The sequence below is a fragment of the Aulonocara stuartgranti genome (genome assembly GCF_965226115.1).
Source record: "Aulonocara stuartgranti genome assembly, chromosome: 19".
Taxonomy (NCBI): domain Eukaryota; kingdom Metazoa; phylum Chordata; class Actinopteri; order Cichliformes; family Cichlidae; genus Aulonocara; species Aulonocara stuartgranti.
The window spans coordinates 737,092-748,121 of record NC_138955.1 but is presented as its reverse complement, the minus strand read 5'-3'; positions in this window follow the sequence as shown (position 1 = coordinate 748,121).

Genomic DNA, 11,030 nt, shown 5'->3' with positions numbered 1-11,030 from the left:
CTGACATGAGAAACCAATCCATGTGTCGAGCTGTGGGAGCAGAGTTTATTACAAAGCAGATGACCCGAGGGGGTCACTGAGGGTGAAGGAGGGGTTTTAGGCTATGAGGGTATTTCAGTCTTGTTCCCTATTTGTGATTTCTAATGTTCTAATCTAAGGGGTTTGTGAGAGCAGGGGATTGCCAACTTCCCTTCCCCCATTGTCCAAATGCACCCCTGGGGAAAACTCCAAGCTACGCTAGGCTGGAACTGGTAAGATGCTGTCCAGACTCTCGCTCTCTTAAACTCATAAAAAAAAAGAAAGCCATCATGCGAAGCAATGGCTTGCAACGAAACATCACTGGAACAACACAGACATACAGGTTTCTGTGTGATTTAGCTAGGAAATTCACTGCCAAGTTTAATTGCTGTGAGCCCGAAGACAAGAAAGAGAGATAAAGAGACACAGACAGATTTAAAGAGACAGAGTCAGACTGATTGCCCGCTCACTCTCTCTCTGTATTTGTGATAAGTTCAAGAGTTCAAGATTGTATCTGGATAGTTTGTCTTGTGCTGTTAACCACTCGACGCCACTCTGCCAACCAGCGCTGGTTTGGGGTGACTGACCATGATATGTACATCATAAAACCTCAGCAGTATGGGATGGTTCAGCCTGAGTTCATGGCGGGAGTCTGAGAGGAATAGCGAGCGAGCAGAAAGTAGGGCCAGCTGCAGTGCACCGAACTCAACTGCTGCACATTGATCTGATTTCTTTAATTGAAATAATTAGCGAATAGTATACACTGTAGAATAGAATTCAACTTTATTGTCATTGCACATGCACAGGTACAGGGCAACGAAATGCAGTTTGCATCCATCCAGAGGTGCTTTAGTGATATAGATATATTACAATATATCCATCCATCCATCCATCCATCCATTCGCTACCGCTTATCCTTTTCAGGGTCGCGGGGGGCGCTGGAGCCTATCCCAGCTGTCATAGGGCGAGAGGCGGGGTCCACCCTGGACAGGTCGCCAGTCTGTCGCAGGGCTAACACATAGGGACAGACAACCATTCACACTCACATTCACTCGCACATTCACACCTAGTGGCAATTTGGATTATCCAATTAACCTATCCCCACAAGCTGCATGTCTTTGGACGGTGGGAGGAAGCCGGAGTACCCGGAGAGAACCCACGCAAACACGGGGAGAACATGCAAACTCCACACAGAAAGACCCCGGCCTGATGGTGGAATTGAACTCAGGACCTTCTTGCTGTGCGGCAACAGTGCTAACCACCGTGCCACCGTGCTGCCCTATTACAATATATATTAGTAATAATATAGATATGTGAGTATATTACAGAAATGGGTCTATTATGGTATGTTATAATGTACACGGTATAAAGTATGTTGTGAATATTCTATAACTATAAGTATGTACAGGCTGTAGTGAGTACAAGCTATGTACAGGATATGAACAGGATATAAATATGAAAAACTATACAGAATATGAAATAAATAACTTTACAGAATCTGGGATATACAGCTATACAGAAATGGGAACTATGCAAGTTGTAAACAGTTGTAGGGTTAAAAATTATCGTATGTACAGAATGATTATTTACACAGAGCTATACAGTAGTGCAGTTAAGATAAGTGAGATATAATTCCTACAGAGGCTATATAAAGTGCTAGTGGTTGTGAGTGGTGGTTCAGTCCATGTTATTATTGTGTGTTTGAGGGTACAGTTGTCCATTGTGGGTGTGTGTGTGTTCAGTCCATGTTTTAACGTGGGTCAGATGTCAGGAGGCAGAGTTCAGGAGTCTGACAGCTGTGGGGAAGAAGCTGTTCCGGTACCTGGAGGTCTTAGTCCGGAGGCTCCTGTGGCGCCTCCGGACAGGAGGGTGAAGAGTCCATGTGATGGGTGACTGGGGTCTTTGATGATTTTCCCAGCCCTTTTCAGACACCGCTTCCTGTAGATGTCTTTTATGGCAGGAAGTGGTGCTCCGGCGATGCGCTGGGCAATTTTCACGACCCTCTGCAACGCCTTCCGGTCCGAGGCAGAGCAGTTCCCGTACCAGACTGTTATACAGTTGGTCAGGATGCTCTCGATGGTGCAGCGATAGAAGTTCACCAGGATGTCTGAGGACAGGTGGTTCTTCCTCAGAGTCCTCAAGAAGAAGAGGCGCTGGTGAGCCTTCTTGACCAGCTTGGAGCAGTTGGTCGTCCAGGTGAGATCCTCGGAGATGTGGACTCCCAGGAACTTGAAGCTGCTCACACGCTCCACAGCTGTCCCCTTAATGTGGATGGGTGGATGTGGGTCAGCATTCCTCCTGTAGTCCACGATGAGCTCCTTGGTCTTCTCGGTGTTAAGCAGCAGGTTGTTTGTGTCGCACCACTCAGCCAGACGATCCACCTCCTCCCTGTAGGCGGCCTCATCGTTGTCACTGATGAGGCCAATCACCGTGGTGTCATCTGCAAACTTAATGATGGTGTTGGAACCATCAGCAGGTCTGCAGTCGTGGGTGAAGAGGGAGTAGAGGAAAGGGCTCATCACACAGCCTTGTGGTACACCGGTGTTCATCGTGATTGTAGATGAGCAGCGGTTATCCAGCCGGACATGTTGGGGGCGGTTGGTCAGGAAGTCCAGTAACCATTTGCAGATGAGGGAACTGATGCCCAGGTCTGTCAGTTTCCTGATGAGTTGTGAGGGGTGGATTGTATTGAACGCTGAACTGAAGTCTATAAACAGCATTCTGGCGTAGGTGTTGTTGTTGTCCAGGTGTGAGAGGACAGAGTGCAGTGCGATGGAGACTGCATCCTCTGTGCTCCTGTTCTGGCGGTATGCGAATTGGTGGGGGTCCAGGGTGGGGGGAGACAGGATTTGAAGTGTGCTAGGACCAGCTGCTCTAAGCACTTAGTGATGATGGGGGTGAGTGCTACTGGGCGGTAGTCATTGAGGCAAGATGGGTTGGAGTTTTTGGGTATCGGGACGGTGGAGGTGGATTTGAAGCAGGCCGGTACCACAGCGTGGGCCAAGGACAGGTTGAATATGTCTGTGAGCACTCCTGCAAGCTCCCCAGAACACGCTCTGAGAACACGCCCGGGGATGCCATCAGGGCCTGCAGCCTTGTGGACATTGATCCTGCTCAGCACCGCTCCTACATTGGTGGGGGAGAGAGTCAGAGAGTTGGTGGTCTGGCGTCACGTCTGGCGTCATGTCTGCTTTGGTTGTGGTTGTGGGGTTCCCTCGCTCAAAACGAGCATAAAAGTTGTTGAGCTCGTTGAGGAAGGAGACATCAGAGGATGCGGGGGAGGGTTTGGTGGTCCTGTAGTCTGTAATGGTCTGGAGTCCTTGCCACATGCGTCGGGGGTTGGAGTTGGAGAAGTGTTCTTCTACCTTCTTTTTTGTAATGGTGTTTGGCTTTTTTGATGCCCTTCTTTAGATTAGCCCTGGCTGTACTGTAGGCGTGTGCATCTCCTGACCTAAAGGCGGTGTTGCGGGCCTTCAGGAGGAGACGAACATCCCGGGTCATCCAAGGTTTCTGGTTGGGGTACATGGTGATCCGTTTCTGGGTGGTGACACTGTCTGTGGTTTTGGAGATGTAATCCAGTACAGATGAGGCGTACTGGTCCAGGTCTGTGTGGGTGAACATATTCCAGTCTGTGTTTTTAAATCTGTCCTGGAGCACTGCGTCTGTCCCCTCTGGCCACACTTTAATTGTCCTCACAGCAGGTTTCACAAGTTGGATGAGTGGTGAATACCGAGGTGTGAGGAACAGGGAGAGATGGTCCGATTGTCCAATGTGGGGGAGGGGTGTGGCTTTGTAGGCTCCAGCCAGGTTGGAATACACATGGTCTAAAGTCTTGTCTCCTCTGGTGTGACAGGAGACATGTTGGTGGAATCTGGGGAGGACTGTCTTTAAGTTGGTGTGGTACTACTTCACGGTAACTAGATCACGAGACAAGAAGACTCCACGGTTTTTATTGGCCACTAATGAATCAGCAGATTTACTGGTGCACCTTATATAACACAAACAAGGGGCTATCTGCACCTCCCCACCTAAACATCCTAAAGCAAAGAAAACAAAGATTCCCATTGGACCAATATTGAAAAAAATAGCTCCCATGTGACAATGGCTAAGTCCCAGTTTTTTTTCCCATCCTGTTTGCTTTCCCTATCATTGTAATTACTTCACCACCACTACCCCACCACCACCAAACTACCAAGCGGTAAAGAAACCAAACAAACCCCAGGACCGTAACGCAGGCCATAAAGATAGATACACGAGAAAATGTGTGTGTGTGTGTGTGTGTGTAGGAGGGGGATACACTGGTAGATTGGAAAGTGCATGTGTGTAGACAGGGTGTATAAAAATGCATTCATGTGTCTGAAGGGAACATTGCATCTACCCCCTTCCTCCAGCTCTGACCTTGCATGGCCCCCTGCCAGCAACAGTCACAGTCTAATTACTGAAATCTGTGTGCCAGCTAAAGGCATTGTCGAAGTCAGCTTTGTCTGGGAGCCCAGCCACCATTCATCCCTGGGTGCCCTCTATTTACTGAGGTGCAATGGACTCTGCAAGAAATCTGTTTTTGAGGCGAGTGAGAAAGGTTTATGAAATGATAACTTGTGACAATTTTGCATAGCCAGCTCAAATGAAAAGGATTAATGGCTCTGTGTTACTGTACTGCTGTAGTTACAAAGTTGCTAAACGTTGTTAAAAGTAAAAGTCAGCTTAGCATTAATGTGACAGTATCATGCTTTAATAAATGTTTAGTTTTGTAGCTTCTCTAGTCCAACTGAGAGCCCCTGAGGCTGACAGTTAAAGCCTAAGAGGAAGTGTAAAATATAAAATTTTCTCTTCGATAGCAACTTTAGAGGACATTTTTTAATAACTCGGATTTAAAATTTATTAGGACTTTCTCCGTTAGAGCATGACTGCTAACTGACAAATGAATGCACACTTACAAATACAGTGGGGGAAATAGTTGTTGCTGAATTTGCAAGTTTGCTCACAAAGAAATGAACAGTCTCTAATATTTATAGCATTTTCAGTTCAATGAAGAAAGATAGAATATTACGCAAAAACAAAGCTTTACATAAATGTTTTAAATTGACTTGCATGTCACTGAGTCACATAAGTATTTGATCCCCAAGCAAAACATGGCTTAGTCCGGTGGAGTAAGTCAGTAAAATGTTTCTTGTGGTTGGTCATCATGTTTGCACATGTGTCAGGAGGGATTTTGGTCCGCTCCTCTTCACAGAAACACAGAAAATCCTCTAGGTTTCTTGGCTGTCGCTTAGCAACTCAAAATTCAAAACACACACACTTAGACTTTCTGAAGGATTGAGGTCTGGAGACTGGCCAGGTCACTCTATGACCTTAACATGCTTCTTCTTTAGACACTCCTTTGTTGCATTGGTGGCATGTTTTGTCATTGTCATGCTGGAAGACTGGAAGGCCCATCTTCAGTGTTCTGGTTGAGGGAGGGAGGTTCTCATTTATACACATAATAAATTGAGATCGGTATTTTAATTGATTGATTTATAACATTCATAGTGTTTGCATAAAGAGTTGACATTGTGCACTACAGCAACTCAGATGTCTATAGGAGTACGTTAGCAACTTTATACGTGAAGCCTCACTGGTAGCATTTTGGCCTCATCCATGTGCAGAACTTTATACAATTTGTTTTTCCTGGATTTTTGGTTGATAATCTGTCTCTCTACGTTAAAATGAAACGATCATAAACAAATTAGAGACTGTTCATTTGTTTGCAAGTGAGCAAACCTACACATTCAGCTGTAGCTGACCTGTCTGCCAGTGTTCATTTGCTCCATTTCTAATCAAGAACTGGGCCTTTTAACTGTGTTTGTGGTGTTGGTGCCTTTTGGAGCATTTTTCATACAATGATCTGACAAATCATGTGACTAAACATGTGGTTAATTACAGACCACCCAAAAAGTCTTTGCTCAATTGTCACTGAAGCTAATTTTAATCATTTGTTTGTGTTTACTTGTTAGCATTACTTTCCAAGTGTTGGATGTGTTTGACACACACTTATGATCTATGGATGTACCTTCCAGCTAAGATTGCTAGCAATAGCTGACAGTCCACCTTTCTCATCCAAATATGGATTGGCCTAGCCCAAAATGCTAACAGTGATGCTTCAAATATAAAGTTACTAACATTATGGTTGCTAATCTATGCTCATATATACATCAGAGTCGCCATAGTCCAATCTTTGGAGTTCACTGTCAGCTCTCTCTGCAAATACTATGAATGTTATAAATATTCACCATTAGTGCAACTATTTTTCACCTTTATCAGTACGAGGGTAGGAGGTGAAATCATTTTTCCCTGCCCCAAATCCCTCTGCTGGTAACCAGATTAGAGCAATGTTCCCATATTAAAGCCCAGCAGGGAGTTACAACTTAGATTCCTCTCCTGCTTCTCTATCGTGTCCATGACTGGATTTATTAAGCCCTAATGCTGTTAATCTGCTTGATTTTCACTGTAAGCCTATTAGGGGACATCCTGAAGATAAGATACTTGCAGAAAACGTTGTGGTTTTGAGTATAAGCCAACTTCTGTGGGTTTATTGTACTGACTGTGATCTTGTCAAACGCTGATAAATGTCATAGGTCAGGCTTTGCCAAAAACAATGGCGTTAAGGTCTTTGTTGTCATTCACACAGGAGTTATTTACATCTGTGCTATCTTCTTTGACCTGCTTGCTGTTTCCTCTAGGACGTTTTAAAAACAGTATCGAGACAGTCTCACTGCCAAAATAACCCAGGTTTACATAAACATTTGCCAACAGCAAGAGCAGACTTGCGATTTTCGTACATTGCCCCCATCCTCAAACTTCGAATGTGATAAGCTGGCAGCTACATGCATGCTAAACTCAAGCAATAAGCAGCGTTATAGTGCTCGGCAAGTTGTAATAACACAGTGTGCTGGTGGCTTTCAGAGAGGTCAGGCTACAGTTGAGGGCCCCTGCCTGCTTTTGCCTGGTGCGGTGAATTTCTGCGACCGCACTTCGTCTGCTGCGACCACAAGGCTCACCACCGTCTCTCTCCAGCGGCGCAGCCGTTTGTTAGGCAGAGCCCATCCTCAGCAAACCTCACCACACCACAACACAGCACGCAGTCACTGTGCAGAGTGGCACATAGTGCACGCCGCGAAAGTACACCGCGGTGGCGCTTTCACAAGCTTGCAGCAGTTTCACATCAACCTGCAGTTGCTGTATTGTTAGTGGATGTGTAGTGTCAGGCATGTGGATTAACTTCAGACCACACACTAGTTTCTCTGAACATGAAGGTCATTTCTGGGAAGTTATCTGTAATAGAAGTCGACATAAACATCACGGGGTCACCTCAGCCACATCATGTGCAGTCGGTACGCGACGACTCGCTGCTCTGCGTGAAGCCCAAAGTGAAAGATCAGGGAAGGGAAGGTCACCGCTTGTGGCCTTAATACTGTTTGTTGGTGAACTACTGCGGGGCCCATCAGACGTGACGCAGGCGTGGCAATCTATTTTTATTGTCAGGGATGTACTTTAAATCAGTCTAACTGTTGGGTTGGACAAAGACAAATGTTGCACACAACTGCAAATTATGCTGTTAGTTTGTTTTCCAGCCCACCCCTCATGTCTGTCTGCATTTGAAATTCATTCAGCTGTCTTGGAAGAGAATTATTTATGAGCAAATCTGTTCATTTGGAATGGCTTGTTTTGTTTTTTTCTTCTTTGCTACACTCCCCTGATGCGGCTCTTTTGGGACTGCCTGTCAGACTCTCATCTCATCTAAAGGAGCCAAAACAGCAGAAATAAAAGTTAGCTGTTTTTCAAGACGGGAATATAAAACAGCTTCATTACAGATATTATAATAATCCCTTTACAAAACATCCCACTGTCCCATTTCCCCAAACTTATTAGCGAGCTTCCACGCGTCTGTTGTTTTGTTTATCTTAAACACGGTTTTCATGTCGTCCCGTGGTACGGTGGAGGTGACCACCAGGTTAATGATGAACGGCCAGAAATAAGATGACTGGAATGTTTAGTCCCAGGTGGTTCTCAATTCCAGATGTCTCAGGCTCTCTTTGAGAAGGACGGGTTCAGGAGTTTATCCCCAGTCCTCTGGGCAATCGCATTAGCCAATCGCCATGCAGGGATATCAGCAGTCAGCTAGCTGGTGGCACGGCCATGGCAGCGACAGCTCTGTGTGAAGACACAAAGTGAGCTCATTTATCAGTGTCTGGACTGTCTTAATGATAGAGAGGAAACAAAGAAACAAAAAGACACCAAAAAGGTAATATCATAGCAATAATGAAAAAAGACTTGCTATGCTCACTAGTATTGGCTATTTAAATAAATTATAAGTCACTATATTGAATCTCTTTAAGGTTTCCCAGTGTCTCAAAACATTTGTGATGAGTAATATAAAAAAAGAGCTAGAGATAGAATGACTGCTAGATTTCTTTCTTCTGAACTTTTGACTGATAGATTAGGGTTGGACTGTGAAAGGAAAGGAGCCGGTTGCTGACTTTGTTTATTGCCGTCCAAACTCGGCCCTGTGGCTCATGCCACATGAGCTGGAAGGCTGCCAAACCTGGAGTAAATCAGCACTGTCAGTCAGCAACAACAGCCAGCAAGAGAGGGAGGGGGCCGAGATAGGACGGAGGGAGGGAGGATGTGGGGTTGTTAAGTTTTGTGTGTGTGTGTGCTTGTGGTTCTGATAGACATAGAGATAGTGCATAACATTTGCACGAGAAAAGGAGGGAAAGAGTAGCGGGGTGGGAGGAGGGTGGTGGGGGTGCAAATGAAGAAGTAAGAGAGAGAGAGAGAGAGAGAAGAGGGAGGGAGGACCCGGCGCTCTGTTGTGAAACTCGAGCTCGGAAAAACTGCTCAGAGTTTAAAACTCTACCCAATGTTTTTCCAGTTGTTACTGTTTGGAGGAGGTCCATTGCGTGAGCCGACGCACGCACTCACCGAAGCCTGCAAAACACACACTTGCGCTCGTACACACAATTGTCCCGGAGCCCCACCCCTGGTGCTCTGGTTGTTTTTCTTCCCCGGCCTCATCCTTCTCTCCACACTCCTGTTATCAAGGTAAGGCGTGCTAACAAGACAAGCTGGCTGCCTGACGTCTCTGGTTTCCCGCCAACCTGCTGGGTAAAGGAAAAAAACACACAACACGCACCCACTGAACTGGCCCGGTTCTGTAGCTCCGAGGCTTTATCCTGCCCCTTGCACTTGCTGCCTGCACTGCATGTGGAAACGAGGCTTGAGGCGAGCTCTACTCTCATTACAGTCGCACCTTAGGGTTTGCCGCTGCACAGGCCGCAAAAAACCACAGTTACTGCTACAGGAAGCTTTTTTCCTGCCATTTAGTTCCCAACAATGACCCTGCCTAGTTATGTGCTGTGTTTTGAGTGACATCCCACCCCCCGACCTCAATCTTAATTAGGCTGGGCTTGTGTCTTTCTAAGTTGCATGCCAGTATGCTGCATGGGTTGATGCTTTTTTACACATGGAGAGAAAAAGACAGCTGCCTACTGCGCGCAGGCTTTACGGGGTGTATCTTTTAATTGGGTCCAAATGACGGTGGATGAAGTATAAAGATTTTTGAAAAAGTGATAAAGTTGGAAGTGCAGAGGAGGAGGGGTGGGGAGGTGGGGGGACAATAGCCAGCAGGGGATGGAGAGGACAAGTTCAGCAGGTTCATAAACTGTGCTCTGAGGATTTTAATCCCTCCCCTTGACCACAGGATACTGCTAGTGTTTGTGAGTCAGAGATTTCTGTGCGTGTGCGTGTGTGCGTCACAGCTGTGAGGCCGGGAGTGACTGCAGCTCAACAAAGCACTGCGCTCTGCTGGGTTGCTCTTGGTAAACAAAGGGAACTCGTAGCCTTGTATAGCGATTGCCCAACCTCTCCTTCAACAGAGAAAGAAAGAAAAGAGCCAGCGGAGCACGGCGGATTAAGGAGGAAGCTGGAAACGGCACAACAGCCAGGAGTTTTAAAAAGTGAGAAAATGAGCTAAATGCAATGGCAAAAAAAGCGGGACTGCTTATTTAATTTTCAGCTACCAAGTGTCAATAGATCAATTTTTTACTCGCTCTCCTCTGAGTTTTCATAGGGTGGCCCAGCCGAGAAGGGAGCGAGGAGCAGGGGGAGTGTGGGGGGGGATAGATTTTTTTTCTTTTTCTTTCTTTTTTTCAGAAGAGGTCAGCTGTGTTCAGTCACAGCTGACAGAGGGGGGTTGGGGATGGCCGGGAATGGTTGCTGAGTTGCTGCGCCCACAGCATGCCCAGCTGAACCCTGATCCCCCGCCCAACCCCCCCTCTCAGCACAGTGACATGCAACACTGTTGGCTTGCCTGCTTATTCCCATGACAACTGCCTGCCTGAGCACCAGATGTGTGTAAAGAGGGGAGGGGTGGAGGGAGGGTGGTGGAGAAGAGTGGAAAGAGTTTAAATAAAAGTAAAACTGAGACAGTGGCACAGATCTGCTTCTTCTGAGAGGAGTTGGTGTCTTTTTCTATAATCTTTACATGTGTATTTTTAAGCATTCACATCTTTATACTGTTTGCTAACTACACGTATTTAGTCAGCTGATCATCCAAAATGTTGTTTTTCATTTGACACCAAGCAAATTTATGCAGCAGAAAGGAAAGAAAAGCACACTCGCTTATCACTTAGTAATCACTTAGTATCACTTACTAATCTGAAGTGGAGATGTGTGCCTGTAGTGTTTTGGTTTTGGTCACTACTGAAAGAAGCTGAAAGAAGAGGCGTAGGTGTAGTTTTTCTGTTATTGCTGGCTCTCTGTGACGTACTAGATAACGTCTCTGTTGTTCTTATGATACAGAGAAACTTTCCCAGTAAAGTTTTACTGGAAAGAAGACACCTGTCATCAATAAGGCTCGAGTGTTTACAGTCAGAACTAAATGCTAATGCTAATGCTGTGCTAACATTCTCCCAGCAATTAGGATGCTAACAGGCTAACAACGCCATGCAGGAGATATGGCAAAAATTTCATGC